A 17324-nucleotide genomic window follows, 5' to 3' on the forward strand; every position below is an offset into this window, starting at 1 on the left:
TAAATAATGGTATGAATGTAAGATAAACTCATAAGAATAAAAAAAGTCTAGTGACAATCCAACTTGCTCTTCTAAACCTCAAAGTATATGGTAATCCAAAACCATTCAATTTAAATGTCTTTATTTACAGGAGTGTTGACTTTAAGTTTTTGTATATTTTGAGAATTAATTGCCATCACTCATCAGTTCCACCAGAGTTTTTATTTTCACTCCTGTTTTTTCAGCCTCCTATTTCATCTCCTATTTCAAGATTAAGTTTACTGACATGTATCTCACAAATTTTTAATGAAAAACAATTAAGGATATTTATATCAAATGGCTACCACTTGTGTTCAGACACAGTCCAATCTCCATAAATCAATGAGTTTTAAAACTTCTATATAATATACCTATTTTTTTTAGTTTTCCCATGATTTATCAAACTTTATTCTCATACCATCATAGTGTGGTAGTGCAGAGAGCCATTATCTCCCATTTTGGAGTTGGTGAAATTAAAGGAGAGGAAGTTAAGTGGTTTGCCTAATGTCACATAATTTGTTAATGACTTCATTCCCTTGCAAGCTAGGATACCCTACACCAGGAGACACAGAAAAGATGATAAAGATCTTTAGAGTACTTTTCATATATCATTCCATTTGATTCATAAAACTTCCCTGTTAGAAATTGCTGGGAGTATTCAATTCAATTTAGCAAACTTCTGTTGGTGATCTACAATGTTCTAGCCACTATGCTAGGCACTATGAATATAAGTACAAAAACAAAACAAAACAAGAACTCCTTGATCTCAGGGAACTTTCATTCTACCAGAGTGATGTGTGAAGAAAGGACTCATATACAGGTTGTCTTAACTTTGCTTTGAAAAAAAATATAAGAATTCTACAGGGAAGAGGACACAATGGACTATAGTAACAATGTGGGGGACTTTCTGCAATGATATAAAGGTGGAAATAGTAATTAGTAAAAGAAAATTAGAAAGAGTGCATTGGCAGAGAGGATGCTGGCAAGATAGAGGAATAGGTCAGAAAATTTCAACCTTTCCCAATTTTCCCCCACAAACTAGAAAAATTGTAAACATAGAACAGCAAAAGCAAATAAGAGTTGGTGCAGAACATTAATGCTTCTTGGAAAAGTAGATAAGACCCAAAGAGAAGTACTCTTAGAGAGGTTTGACCCATGTGAAATATAAAGACTTTCAGAATAATTCAGCAGAAACAACAAGCAGAGAATGCCAGGACTAGCTGGGTTAGAAGGTAGTCTTGGTCCCAGTCTCAGGAATACTCACCTCCCAGACAATTTATACATTTGAGTGTCTGATTTGGGGGAGACTATGGGAATCTTTGCTAATGAAGAATGCCAAAATACCTATTTTTCTGAAAGGCAACTCTGAGTGAGGTGGAAGCAGCACATAATCAATGAGTACAGAAGCAGTAGGGTAAGGATACTGGTGTCTGGGGGCACTTAAAGGAGAATGGAGTTCTTATTTTGGGTTCCAGGGCAATGAAAATAGGACCTGAGACTAGAGGGACCATCCCCCAACCCAAGGACTAGAGGTGATTATACCTATAATCCACTACAAATTTGAAAAAAAAATAATTGGAAATAGGATAATCTAATTCTAAAGAATGAATGGATGAAACAATAAATTATAGACACAATCAATAATTTGAACCAAGAGAATGACAAAAATGAGACAACATACCAAAATTTTGGTGTTGCAGCCAAAATAAGGGGAAATTTTACATCTCTAGATGTTTATTTGCATAAAACAGAGAAAGAGAAAATCAATGAATTGGGCTTACAACTAAAAAAGGTAGAAAAAGAACAAATTAAAAACCTTCAATTAAATACTAAAGTTAAAATTCAGAAAATAAAAGGGGAGATTTATAAAGTTGAAGTAAGAAAACTATTGAATTAATAAATAAAACTAAGAATTGGTTTTATAAAAAAAACTAGATAAGCTTTTAGTTAATTTGATTAGAAAAAGGAAAGAAGAAAATCAAATTGTTTGTCTCAAAAAAGAAAAGAAAGAACTTTCTAATAATGAAGAGGAAAATAGAATAATAATTAGGAGTTATGTTATCCAAGTATAAGTTAATAAATTTGATAATCTAAGTGAAATGGAGGATTGCTTACAAAAATATAGATTGCCCGGGTTAACAGAAGAGGAAATAAATTATTACATAGTCCCATTTTAGAAAAAGAAATAGAGGGGCATAGCCAAGATGATAGAAAGGACACACTTCTTTCTGAGCTCTCCTATTACCCTCACATGAATTACAAAATTCAGCCTCTGAAATAGTGCCGGACTGGCAGAATCTGCAAATATTGGAAGTGCAGCAAATTACCTGCAGAAGAAATTTCGAAGATTGCCAGAAAAGTCTGTTTTGGTCAGGCATAGGAGGTTGCCAGGCAGAGGCAGGGAGGAAGAGCATGGAGGCCAGAGAACACTGAACAGATCAGGGGGAGTGCAGTCTCTACAGGGTAAAGAATCTATGAAGAGGACTCTACCACAGTGTTGGCTACTCTGCCCTGGTTGCAAGCCAGTAGATCAGCAGAGAAGTTATAAAACATCCAACACAAACACAAAAGGTAAAGAGTGAACCCCTAGAGATCTTTTTTTATGCAAAAATCAACAATATAGATATATCTTTGGTAAATTTGATTAGAAAAAGGAAAGAGGAAAATGAAATTTTAATCTTAAAAAATAATTTTAATTAAAAATGAAAAGGGAGAATGAAATTATAAACAAATTAGAAGAACATAGGATAGTTTAATTCTCATATCTGTGGAGAAGGAAAGCATTTGTGACCAAAGAACTGGAACTCATTATAGAACACAAAATAGATAAGTTTGATTATCAAAAGTTTAAAAAGTTTTTGTGCAAACAAAACTAATTCAGACAAGATTAGAAGGGAAGCAATAAAATGGGGGGGGGGAATTAAATCCAAAGGTTCTGATAAAGGCCTTATTTCTAAAATATATAGAAAATTGATTCAAATTTCTAAGAATTTAAGCCATTTTCCAATTGATAAATGCTGAAAGGATATGAACAGACAATTTTCAGATGAAGAAATTGAAAATTTCTAGTCATATGAAAAGGTGTTCCAAATCATTATTGATCAGAGCAATGCAAACAGAGACAAGTCTGAGATATCACTACACCACTCTCAGATTGGCTAAGATGACAGGAAAAGATAATGATGAATGTTGGAAGAGATATGGGGAAACTGGAACACTAATACATTGTTGGTGGAATTGTGAATGTATCCAGCTATTCTGGAGAGCAATTCTGAATTATGCTCAAAAAGTTATCAAACTGTGCATGCTCTTTGATCCAGCAGTGTTTCTACTGGACTTATATCCCAAAGAGATCTTAAAGGAGGGAAAGAGACTCACATGTGCAAAAATGTTTGTGGCAGGCCTCTTTATAGTGGTAAAAAACTGGAAACTGAGTGGAGAATGGCTGAATAAGCTAAGATATATGAATATTATGGGATATTATTGTTCTATAAGAAATGACCAGCAGAATGATTTCAGAGAGGCTTGAAGAGACTTACATAAACTGATGCTAAGTGAAATGAGCTCAAACAGGAGATCATTATATACGGCAACAATAAGACTATGTGAGGATCAATTCTGATAGAAGTGATTATCTTCAACAATGAGAGGATCCAAATCCGTTCCAATTGATCAGTAATGAACAGAAACAGCTACACTCAGTGAAAGAATACTGGGAAATAAGTGTGGACCACAATATAGTATTTACACTCTTTCTGTTATTACTTGCTTGCTAAGTGGTGGAAGAAGTTGGAGAACCTGGAAATGCCAATGGGGAGCAAGGAGTATTCTAATTCCCCCACCTCAACAAGTAAGCTTAGGAAAATGAATAAACATGAAGCAAATATTGGAAAGGGTAGACAGGAAGGCTAGGCAATCTAGAGGGAGCCACATTTCAGTAGAAGCTAGTAGATTGAAAGAATGATAGAAGAAACGGTTAAAGGAAAAGGGAAATGCTATGAAGCAAACACTCCAGAGGGCAAAGTGAAAGGACACTATTTGGCTGAAATCCTGGGGTGATAGTATTGAGGGGGATGAAAATAAGGAGTAAGAGGAAATGAGGAATAAGAGAATACTATTCCTTGCAATGGAGATTAAAGATCAGGCTGAAGATAAGAAAAGCGTGAGATAGGAATATAGGCAGACAGTTCAATGAAAGAGGAACTATTTCACTACTTCTCTTCCCTTAAAGGGTAGAAATTAGGCAGAAAAGGGGACAGGAAGATATGCAAGTCAAACTTACATAGCAAAAGGAAGAAGTCCTGTTCTGCACCAATTTTTTTTTTCTCTTCTGTGAATTTCTAAGAAATAGAAGACACCGTCAAAGAATAATGCTACTTTTGGTACAGATGTTTTCCACATCCAATTTTGCAGACTAGGCTGTCAGCAGGTGGTAGATGTTCCCAAGTGCAAGTACAGATATAAAACATTTCTTTCAGGTAAAGGAAGTCCTTTGGGAGTGCTAGAAGAGGACTCCCTTCCTTATGGGACATATGGTGCCTGAGAATATGCTGTTTTCAGGAGAAGAATGAAAACACAAAGTGTATTTCCAAGAACAATTGGCCACTCTTCATGTAGCCTTTGCTTTAAAAATTCTATGTATGGGTCACTTACAAATAAGGAATTCTATCTCACCTTTCAATGGTCCTCATATAGAAGTCTTATTCTACTTCGTCTAAATTTACTTTGTTTTTTCCCCCAGTCTTTTTGCCAACTTTTGCCCTTTACAATCAAACAAAACAAGTCTAATCCCTCTACAATATGGAAGCCCTTAAAATAGTTAAATACATTCTTTTCCTGCCAAATTCTTTCTTCTGCAAACCAAGCATGCTTATGTTCTTATACAGATCCTATGAAACATACATTTTTTTTTTTAAAAGTGTAGGAACTCTTAGTTTTGGTGGACTATGAATGGAATGTTGGGGATTTCTAGTGGAGTATAGCAATAAGAATGTCATCTCTACACATTATCTTTTTATTTGTTTTTTGTTTTTTTTTTTTAGTTTGAGTTCCAAATTTTCTGCCTCCTTTACCCAGGAAAGAGAAAGCAAGCAATAGGATGTCCATATAATAACATATATAATCATATGATAAATGCTTATTGGTTGGTTAATTGATCATCAGACCTCCCAGAAATCATAGGAGACAGTTAACTGATGTTAAAGAGATCATGTAACATAAATGGTGGTTTTAAATTCTGCTTCCATATCATGAGTTACAAAACCTATTTTGCTTGATCAATGGGGCAAAATGAGGAGTAATGAATAGAGATTTCAGGGAGGTAGATTTCAACCCAAGGAAAGGTAATATATTTGCCTTAACAAAGATAGTTGTAAGCATGTTGATCCCTCATTTTTCTCTGATTTGAATTAAGTTTGATAAACATTTTTTTTAAAAAAAAGCTTTTTTATTTTCAAAGTATGCATGAGTAATTTTTCAACATTGACCCTTGCATAGCCTTATGTTTTAGATTTTCCCCTTCTTCCACCTAAGTGGCAAACAATCTCCTAAATGGCAAACAATCTATATGTTATATATGTTAAGATACATGTTAAATCCAATATGGATATCTACACATTGTTAAGCAAAACATTGTATTTCTATCTCCACAAGCCTCCACAACTCTTTTCCCTCTTTCTTTCCTTTTCTGATAGAATAATTCTCAATATACTTCACCATTGTGGATATCTTCTTTTTGACATTTTATACCTTATATCATCTTTTATATGATGCTCAAAATTAACTTATTGCTTCAGAAATTGTCTCACTAAGAGGGAATTTAATAGGATTTTCTTCTCTTTTCTTCTATACATTATTTTTAATTCACTCTAATATTTTTGGCCATCTTAGAGCAATGTTTCTTTGGAGATGGTGTCACAACTAAAATTTGAACTTAAGATATAATTTCTACTAGAACTATTCCCGATTTTTTTCACCAGCTCATTCTCTAATCTTGACCTATTGTGTTCTCTAACTAGCTGTGAAAGTCAATCACATATGTTTAGATTATATTCAATAATTTTTTTCTTGGACTTAGTTCTCTTGATTTTTGGCTTAGGTTTCTTTTTAAATATGTATCACAGGCTGCTTAGTTTATAATTGATTTTTCTCTGTAAAATGCTAGCTATTCAAAATACTACATGTTGCTAAATAAGTTTTTATATGCTATGATGCATCAAGCAGGGCTTACATTTCAAAACATTTTTAGTAGTTTTTATTTTTGCAAAGCTGTTCATTTTCTGATGATAACAGCACTAAAAACACTCAAAAGAATGATTTTCTACAAACTCCCACTAATTTTCTAGTCAAACATTGTCCTTTCCCCCACTCACTATTTTGGCAGGCTTAACTTTTTTTTGGCAACTGCGTTATTGCTAGTGCATTCAGATTTGATGGGCTCTCTCTAAGTGTTTTATTGTAAATCAACAAAAAAGTCTCGTTCCTATTCCCTACCAAAATTTTTATTCTTTCCCTGTTTCTTTAGTACTTAATGTCTCATTGGGTATGAACTTTCTTATACTTACTTTCAAATCTGAAGTACTTCCAAGTAAAAAATTATAGCACAATTGGTAATGTAAACAATGAAAAAAAGAAAATTATAGTAAGCCATCAAAAACAAATATTCAGAGGTCTGAATGTCAATATAAAATATGTTTGAAATTACATTTTGATGTTACTGCCTTCCAAGAAACCAATAAAAACTAATATGTGGTAACCAAATATCAGTAATCAGAACAGATTAATCCTATATGGTATCTCTCTCTATATATATATGTATGTATATATATATATATATATGAACATATATGTGCATATATATGCACATATGTGTTCATAAATATGAATTGAAGTTGTGACTGAGGATGTTTTTCTCTGTTTTTTATCATCTATGTCTCTTGTAACAAAGATTTTTACGTTTTTTTTTTAATTGTTCAGCAAAATCAATTAACACATCAATCAAATCACATCTGACAGTGGAATATTTCATATCCATTGTGCCACACTTATACAATAAATGAAAGATTTCATCAATCCTTATTTAGGGCCAATTTTAATCATTGTAATTACACTAAATTAATCTACATTTTTGTTCTTTCTTCTTTACATTTTTTTTTATTCATTGTGTACATTGCTATCTAGATTTTATTTCTTTCATTATCATTAAAATTTCCAGGTACTTTAAAAATTCTTCATAGTACTCATTTATTATGATTATCTAATATCCCATTATGTATTTGTGGCATAAATTATTTGACCATTCATCATTGGGGTTGGGGGAGGCATTGTTTTTCATTCTTTAATACTGGATAAATACTGCTATGAATATTTTAGTGTGTGAGATCTTTCCTTTGCATTTCTCTTTTCCAGTCATGTAGTGCTATCTAGTTGACAACCATTCCTTTTCACCCTTTCTTTTATGTTTCTCCCTTAAAAAATATTCTTGATGGAGGTTTGGGTGAGAATACCAAAGTAGTGTTTAAAGATTAGATTGAAAACTATTAAAACTATTCTTATTCAATGAAACCTCACAGATTCATGTTCAAGCTAAATAATTAGATGTCAATGACTGAGTCTATCTATTACTTCAATATTGTAGAATTATAGAGCTGGGAGGGGAAAAAAAATTCTAATTTTACATATGAGGAAATTGAGACCTGTAGGTTAAACAAGATCACAGTTATTCAGTAGTAGGAGAAAAAAAATAGATCCCTGACTGAAATTCAAATTATTACAGCATCAATTTTTTTTAATTGAGTGACTTTTCATTTCAAGTCTTGTTACAAGGTAAATTTTTGAACCAAAATGCCAGGCAACATGATAGACTTCCCCAGAAATCCATACTAAAACATTTATCATATCTGATTTATATTTCCTAAATATATGGATTTGAAATTTGAAGAAGGCATGTAAAGTTCATTACGTTAAAAATTTCCATGTATTTATGATGTCCTTGATGTGTGAATTCCAATTCCACCTATCCCTGTCTGTACATTCTGTACATTTTTGGTCATGTCATCAAATAAGTTTATGCTAGGTGGATCACCTGTCCTATTATGAGCTATTTTTACTCTGTTTTAACTTGGATGCCAATGGAATAAGCAAACGGTCTATCACTTGTCTCCCACTCTCATCACATAACCATACCCTTTTCTTTTTTCACAACTACATTTCTCTTATATTTTTGCATTGTTTCACTTTCATAACACTTTATTTGCAATGTGTCAAAGTGTGTAAATACAATACAGATGTCCACTATGTTGTTGAAATTAATTATCCTTGATTTCAATCCTTAACAGATTTTAGTGCTCTATAACTTACAGCTGAATTATATCACAAGTAAAATATTGATATCCAAAAAGTGCTTCTGTTTTGGGGGATAATATGGGGAATAATTAAAAGAAATTAGCAATTTCAGAAAAAAATTGATACAACCTCTGAGAAGAGGACTCAAATATAAATCCAATTTATGTACAGTGTCTGTCATATCTATAAATACTTTTCAGAATCAGCTCTATTGGATGTCCATTCAACTGCAGATCATAATTTAGTTAATACACATTCTTTACACAAATAGTTTTTCCTGTGTGGATAATGAAGTCACATTCTGCAGAGTGATTATGTCTCATTTAGAAGTATCAGCAATGTTCCAGAGTTTTATGCATTCAGAACAAACTGGAATATTTGAAAATAGCACTATGGGGAAAATGTCTTCTTGACTTGGACTCTACCCTGTATCTCTTCTATGACAGTGGAAGGATACTAAAATCTAAAGAAGAAAAAGACTTTACATATCAGTATAATCCATTTATTATTTTCAATTTATTTTTTTTCCTTTTCAGTATATAGCACAATGCTTGAAGTAAAATTGGTGTTTAATTAATGCTTGTTGATTGCATTATTTGAAAAGTTCAAATATTTGTCAGATTATATTTCTCTCAAGGAATCTCTGAGACCTAAAGCAAGGGAAAATATCATTATCATAGTCCATTTATTTTAAATAAGAAAATTGAGTCCTAAAGAAGCTGTGATTTTCCTAAGATCACTTAACTTGTAAATTTAGGAGCCAGAACTAGAATGCAAATCTTTTTTAAATAATACTTTCTTCTTTTCCAAATACATGTCATAACAATTTTTTTTTGCATTTTTTTTAAGAATTTGAGTTCCAAATTTTTCCTTCTTTCCTACGTTTACCTCTTCCAAAAGTGATAGGCAATTGAAGACAGGTTATATATCTGTTCTATTGAAAAATATATTTTCTTATTAGTTACAATTGTGAAAGAAGAGACATATCAAAAAGAAAAAATACAAAAAAATAATAAAGTAAATTTTAAAAGTATGCTTTGATCTGCATTCAGTATTTACAAGTTCTTTATCTGGGTATAGATAGCATTTTTTTTTCCTTCCTGAGTTCTTTGTTTTTAGCTTGAATCATATTGTTGCTGAGAAGACCTGAGTTATTCATAGCTCACCATTACACAATGTTTTCCTGGTTCTACTCATTTCAATTTTGTATCCATTCATACAAGTCTTTTAAAGTGTGATCATTATTTTTGTTTTCTGAAATCTGCCTGTTTACATTTTCTTGTTACACAGCAGTATTCCATTATATTCATATACAACAGCTTGTTCAGCCATTCTCCAAATGATGAACATCTCAATACCCAATATTTCACCACCAGCAAAAGGGCTGCTGTAAATATTTTTGTGCATTTTTCCCTTTTTCATGATCATTTTGAACATAGATCTAGTCTAGTTTCCTCAGGGTTTGAAATCTATTCTTCTCTTTTGCCATAAAAGCTGTCTATGGTTAGAATTCTGTTTACTTTTTTTTACTCATTTTTAGCTCTTTTTTTTTTTTTTTTTTTTTTTTTAAGTTGTCTGCCTTTAGGGTGGGGGAGGTTTTCCAAGTGGCCAAGACTGATTCCTTCCTGATGCTGGGTGGGCGTGGCCAGGTCCTGTGAGATTCTGACATTTTGGGTTGACTATTGATTGTTTTGTTGCTTGTCTTCTGTGTTTTATGATTTCTCTGCTGATCTTGCAACCAGGACAGAGTGGCCAACACTGGTGTAGATTACTATAGATTCCTACCCCTAGATTTTTCTTCACACAGAATCTGGACCACCTGAACACTCTGCACTGTCTGCACTGGCATTTGTGGTAAGCTTCTTGTGTTGACTATCCACTCCCCATGTTTAATTGAAACAGATCTTTTCTGGCAATCTTTGAAATTATCTTCTGCTGATAATTTGTTGCACTCCCAATATTTGTGTGTTCTGATGGTCCAGAGCTATTATAGTGACTAGATTTCATAATCTGTGTGACAGTTGTAGAGAAGTTCAGAAGGAAATTGTATTGTCTCTGCCATTTTGACTCGGCTTACTTGAAGTCCCACCAATAGTATTTTCGAAGCGTTTTTTTTTTTAAAAATTTGCCAAGCTATTGACTCTTTTCTTATAATTCTCTTCTATCTTTCTCATTTCTCTTCCCAATTTTTCTTTTTTGAGTTCCTCTATGTGTTCTTTCTGGGCTTGAAATAACTTCTTATTTTTCTTTGGGATTTTTCCCATAGGCGTTTTGATGATGCTGTCCTTTTCAGAGTTTTGTGTAGATTTTCTCTATCACTATAATACATTTCTGTGTTCAGATACTTTAAAAAAAATTATTATTGTATTTTGTTCATCTTTTTTTTTTTGCCCCTTTCCCCCCTTTTTTTAAAATTTGAGTTCTACTGCTAGAGTGGAAGATATACTATCTCAGCTATTTTTGTGCCAGTGGCTGCAGGTCTTATTATATTTACCTGATGTTGCACTGATGTTGCTTTGAGCTCCACTGTCTCTTTCATGTCTCCTCTTACACTGAGGGGCAGGGATAGGGACTATTGGAGTTTATAGGGGTCTAGCAGTTTGCTTGCATTTTTAGCTGGGGTCCTAGTGATTGTGTATGGCATATGTTGAGGTTGATAGGGTGCTTCTGTGTTTTCAGAGCTACACTAAAGGATCCAGAGGTCTGCTAAGCTCTGGAAACTCCCTGTTTTTCTGGGGCTTTCTGAAAGCATTTGGAGGTCTAGTCACTCAAGAATGCCTCTTCAATCTCAGGCTACTCTGAAGCAAGTAGTGGTCCTCAGAGTTGGATTGTACAAGTTGAGCTGGCTATGCTAATGCATGTGGATGGTCCTGATATTGGCATTTATCTGCTCTATCAAACTCAGGTTCAGGATCTCCCTCAGGTTTCCTGAGGTGGAGCCTCTTGCTAACTTGATGGGATAGTTCCTGTCCTAGACTGCACTTCCCTTTTATTTGAGTGAGACAGATGTTTCCTATCTTCTCAGTTTCTTGGGTTAAAAATTTATTTCACTCCATCATTTTTACTGGTTTTGCTGTTTTTATATTTGTTTCAGGAAGTGAATATGACAGAATTTCATTTATTGTTTATTCTGCAATTTTGAGTCCTAGAAGTCCTTCTGGAACTTAGATGTTTTCATGGTAATCCACTGTAAAAATGGGGAAAGCAGTGGAATAAAGCCAGGAGAATTTAAGGTCTAGTGCTAACTGTTCCAGTAGCTAGCCTCATGATATTATTTGGTCAACTAAACTACCAGGGTTTATAAGGTTTTGTTTACAAGACAAAGTTATTCTTCTTATCTTTGTAGTCTTTCAAATCCTAATAATCTGAACTTGGAATACTACTTTATTATTTTAAAAAAGTACAGACATTGCAATTATTCTATTCTTGTCTTGGTTATATTCTATTGGTTATACCCCTGTTTTATTGGCTTTTGAATTCTTGGGCAAGAACATAAAGTGCAATTATAATTTTCCTTTTTATTGGAAAAATATAAACCAGTTTAGACTATAGTTTCTGAAAATGCACTGTAGTACAAAGGAGAAGAGCAAAATATGATAGCTTGTTTTGTTTTTCTTTTTCAACAGACCACAATTACAGACTAAAATTTTAGATTAATCCTTACATTTGCTTTAACTTTTTTGCTCTCTACCTAGGTTGTAACCACTATTCTTTATCTGCTCATTACCACTGTAAACATTTTGTGAGTATATGCCTGATTCATTAGTAGCTAAGTTTTAGCAAGAGAATGAAATTAAATGTCTTGCACATGCAAGGCGTTCAATAAATATTTGTAGAATTGAATCAAAACCTGTTTGTAAATTTTCTCATTGCAGTGGAAATAAAGATTGCCAATCAACACATCTTAAAAATAAACTTTCAGTTTGAGTAGTCTATTTCCAGCTAAAATATGTTGAAATACTTGGCACATCCTTAATCTGAACCAAATGTTAATAAAAGTCTAAAAATTAAAGTAAATATTGTTAACCTAGGAAATTAGTTGAAGGTAACAAACTAATAGAAACGATCACCCAATTTCTCTTTCTTATATTCTCCTAAAATATTTTATTGAAATAAAATCTTGAACTTATTTATAAAGGCAGGTATTTGAGGGGAGAAATAAATTTCATATGGAAAATATGATTGAATTTTTAAAGTCCAGAGTGATACACACTTTATTTTAGTCACTTTTTAAAATCTAACATAGCCTGATATAAATAATTTTGACTGTCAATGAAGCTCATATATGACAGGGATGGCAGTGGATTTAAAAGAGTATAAATATAAGACAAACTCCAGTTTTTTCAATTGGGCATTCCATAAATTCAAATAAAATTAGATATTAAATAATAATTTGTTTTGGTTAGCTCTTTAAAAATGGGTTATGTTTAAAATTGATTGAGAAAAACAAATATATTGGCCCTTTTATTCTCAAAGAAACAACTGTGGAAATATTAATATGATAGAAAGTAAGTATAACCAAATAAATAAGAAATATATTGACTGAATGACTATTCTTTAGTATTTAATAATTTACCTTTTGATGAAACTAATATTTTGATAGCACAAAAATGGCAGTAACATAAAAATCAAATTGCTTATTATTAGAAATAATAATTAGTATTATATGTTTTGGTCACTTTTTATGTCAACAATTTAAATAATCTTCAGACATCACATCTATAACTGCCTTTATATAAGCCACCATATTGCAGAACATAAAGTGACAGCTCTATGCCATTAGTTTCTGAAACATTGCCATCTAGTGGGAAAGATTATACACTGTTTTTCTGCACTAGCCTTTAAACAAAAAAAAAAAAAAAAAAAAAACTCAAACCGATTTAAACACATGCAGCTTAAAATTAAGCAAACAAAAGCAGTGGTAGTTATCATAAATCATGACACCTTCACAACTCTAAGACTTTACTCAAAGAACACAGGTATGAATTACTAAAACAATTATTTGGTTAGCAATTACTTTAAAGATAACAAACTTTTAGGAAAATTCTAAGAGGAAGAAAAGAATATAATTTTCAAAGCTAGTCTTATCTGTGAGGCAAGATTCTGTCTATTGGCATTCTGATGAATATGCTGAACCTCTGATCACCACCCCCAACTCCCCTCCATCCTCTTCCTTCAGAATTTATAAAAGAAACCTTTAGAGAATCAATTGGAGAGATGATAGGTTAAATTTGAGGCTCTTTAGCAGCTACACTGACAAAGTGACAAAACTCAGAATATTTTTTTTTTACTGTTTCCTTTTTTTTTTAATTTACACAGCATATGCATGGGTAATTTTTGCAACAGTGACCCTTGAAAAACCTTTTATTCTAAATTTTCCCCTTCTTTCCCCTACCCCTTCCTCTAGCTGGCAGGTAGTCTGATACATGTTAAATATGTTGAAATACATGTTAAATCCAATATATGCATACATATTTATACAGTTATCTTGGTGCACAAGAAAAATCACATCAAGAAGAAAGGAAAAGAAAAACTGAGAAAGAAAACACAATGCAAGCAAATAACAAGACAGAAAGTGAGAATGCTATGTTGTGTATCACACTCTTTTCCTACAGTTCTCTCTCTGGGTGTAGATGGCTCTTTTCATCACTGAACAAGTGAAACTACAAACTCAGAAATCTGAACGACATATTTTAATGTTTATGGATATATGAAGCCAAGATGATGCTTTGGTTGCTATCTATGGGAAATTATTTAACCTTTGTTGTCATATAATTATTCAAATTATATGTTTGCCCACATTTTATTTTTATAATGGAGTTTAAGAATGATTTTTAAAATATGTAACATAGCAATATTTACAGAGAGTAAAGAAGGCTGAAGAAAACATTCCATTATGCTACTCTTAAAAAACAGAGACTTTAGGATTCATGTTTGTTATTTATTTATTGAAGAGAAAGAATGAGAGTTAAAAACAAGTGATGATATATAATGCAGCTTTTAAAAAATACATCTTTTTTTTCCTAGTAGATTTATTTAGTTTTAATAGACTTTTTTTTGGAATCTTGTTGGGAGAGAAAAATCAAAGCAAAAGGGAAAAACTAGAGAAGAGATTAAAAAAGCAGAAAAAAGAAAGGAAAGTGGCATGTGTTGATTTACATTCAGTCTTTTTAGTTCTTTTTGTGGATGTAGATGGCATTTTCTGACCAAAAGTTATCAGGATTGCTTTGGATCACCGAACCACTGAAAAAAAAAAAACAAGTCTTACATAGTTGATCATCACATGTTCTAGTTGTGATTGTGTACAATGTATATCTGGTGCTGATTATTTCATGCAGCATCAGTTCATGTAAATATTTCAGGATTTTTAAATTTTTTAAAATGGGCTTGTTTATCATTTTTGATAGAACAATAATATTCCATTACTTTCATATCCCACAACTTATTCAACCATTACCCAGTTGATGGGTATCTACTAATTTTCCAATTCTTTTCAACAAGAAAAAGGAGCTGCTACAAACATTATTGTATTGGCTTCTTTTCCCTTCTTTAAGATTTCCATAGGATACAGACATGATAATGTTACTTCTGGATCAAAAGGCACGCACAGTTTTATAGTACTTTGGGCATAGTTTTAGATTGGTCCTCAGAATGATTGGATCATTCCACAATCTATCAATAATGTATTAGTATCCCAGTTTTCCCACATGCCCTCCAACATTTATCATTATATTTCCCAGGCATCTTAGCCAATCTGAGAGGTGGGATGTGGCACATCAGAGTTGTTTCAATTTGCATTTTCTCTCATTAATAGTGATTTAGAGCCTTTTTTCAAATACCTCAAGAGGGCATTAATTTTGTCATCTGAAAAATTGTCTGTTCATATCATTTGGCCACTTATCAATTGAGGAATGACTTCCATTCTGATAAATTTGACACATTTCTTTATATAGTTTAGAAATGAGACTTTTTTCCCACAAATACTGGCTGTGGGGCAGCTAAGTGGCACAGTGGATAGAGCACCAGCCCTGAACAAGAAGACCTGAGTTCAGATCTGGCCTTACACACATAATACTTCCTAGCTTTGTGACCCTGGGCAAGTCACTTATTTCCAGTTGCCTCAGGAAAAAGAAATGGCTGTAAAGATTTTTCCCCAGCTTTGTATTTCCCTTTTAAACTTGTTTCTGTTGGGTTTTTTTGTGCAAAACCTCTTAAATTTAATGTAATCAATTTTTTCCATTTTCCCTTTCATAATGTTCTTTATTTTTTCTTTGGTCATAAATTTCTCCCTTCTCCAAATATCTGATAGGTAAATTATCCCCTACTCTTCTAATTTTTTATATGATATTGTCCTTTATTCCCAAATCATGTAGCCATTTTGACCTAATTTTGATATGGGGTGTGATACATAGATGTATGCTGAGTTTCTGATATATTATTTTCCATATTCCTAAGGAATTTTTGTTAATTAGTGAATTCTTATTCTAGAAGATGGAGTTTAAGGATTTATATATTTGATTAATATAAATTAAATTAGGCCTTGATTATTGTATCATGTGTATATAATCTATTCCACTGATCAACTACCCTATTTCTTAGCCAGTACCAAATGTTTGTGATGACTGGAGCTTTACAATATAGTTTCAGGGTGGTTACTGCTAAGCTACCATCCTAAGCTTTTCTTTTTCCAGATGAATTTTGTTATTAATTTTTTAGTTCTATAAAATATTTTTGACAGGTTGATTGATATGGCACTGAAAAAGTAGATAAATTTAGGCAGAATTGTCATTTAATTATATTAGCTTGGCTTTTCCACGAACAATTGATATTTTTCCAGTTGTTTAGATCTGACTTTATTTGTGTGAGAAGTGTTCTGTAATTGTGTTCAAACACTTCCTGAGTTTGTCTTGGAAGATAGAAGCCCAGTGTATTTTGTTTTGTCTAGAATTATTCTAAATGTAATTTCTTTTTCTATCTCTTGGTAATGGGCTTTGTCAATAATATATACAAATGCTGATGGTTTTTGTGGGTTTCCTTTATATCCTGCAACTTAGTTAAAGCTGTGAATTGTTTTCAGTAGGTTTAATTTCTTTTTCTTTTCTCACTGCTAAAACCAACATTTCTAGTACAATGCTGAAAAAAAAATTTGATAATGGGCATCCTTGTTTCACCCCCAATCTTACTTGGAATGCATTCAGCTTCTCTCCTTTACAAGTAATGCTTGCTGTAGATTTTATATACATACTGCTTATAATTGCATGGAAAGCTCTCTTTATCCCTCTGCTGGCTAGTGTTTTAATTGGACTGGGTCCTGTATTTTGTCAAAACTTTTTCTACTTCTATTGAGATTATCATATGGTTTCTTTTGGGTTTCTTATTAATATGGTTAAATGTGGTATTAGTTTCCTGATATTGAACCAGCCTCGCTGATAAATGGATGTAATCTTTTTGCTAATATTTTATTCAAAATTTTGCAACGATTTTCAGTAGGGATATTGATCTATAATTTTCTTTCCCTCTTTTGCCTCTTCCTGGTATAGGTATATCCTAAAAGGAATTTGGCACTACTCTTTCTTTACCTATTTTTCCTAATTGTTTACATATGTTTGGTAAAATTCACTTCTCAATGCATCTGACCCTGGAGATTTTTTCTTATGGAGTTAATTAATGACTTGTTCATTTTTTAAAATGGAACTATTTAAGTAATTTATTTTGAGCAATTTATATTTTTGTAAATATTCATCCATTTCAATTAGATTGTCAGACATGCTGCCCTAGAATTCACCAAAATAACATCTAATTATTGCTTTAATTTTTTTTTGTAATTTCTGATAAGTTGAGCCTTTTCATTTTTTATGTTAGTGATTTTTTTCCTTTCTTTTTCCTAATCAAATTAACCAGACATTTATCTATTTTGCTGATTTTATAAAATTAAATCAACTCTTAGTTTGATTTATTATTTC

Source organism: Sarcophilus harrisii, chromosome 5 (assembly GCF_902635505.1).
Source record: "Sarcophilus harrisii chromosome 5, mSarHar1.11, whole genome shotgun sequence".
In the NCBI taxonomy this organism is placed as follows: Eukaryota; Metazoa; Chordata; class Mammalia; order Dasyuromorphia; family Dasyuridae; genus Sarcophilus; species Sarcophilus harrisii.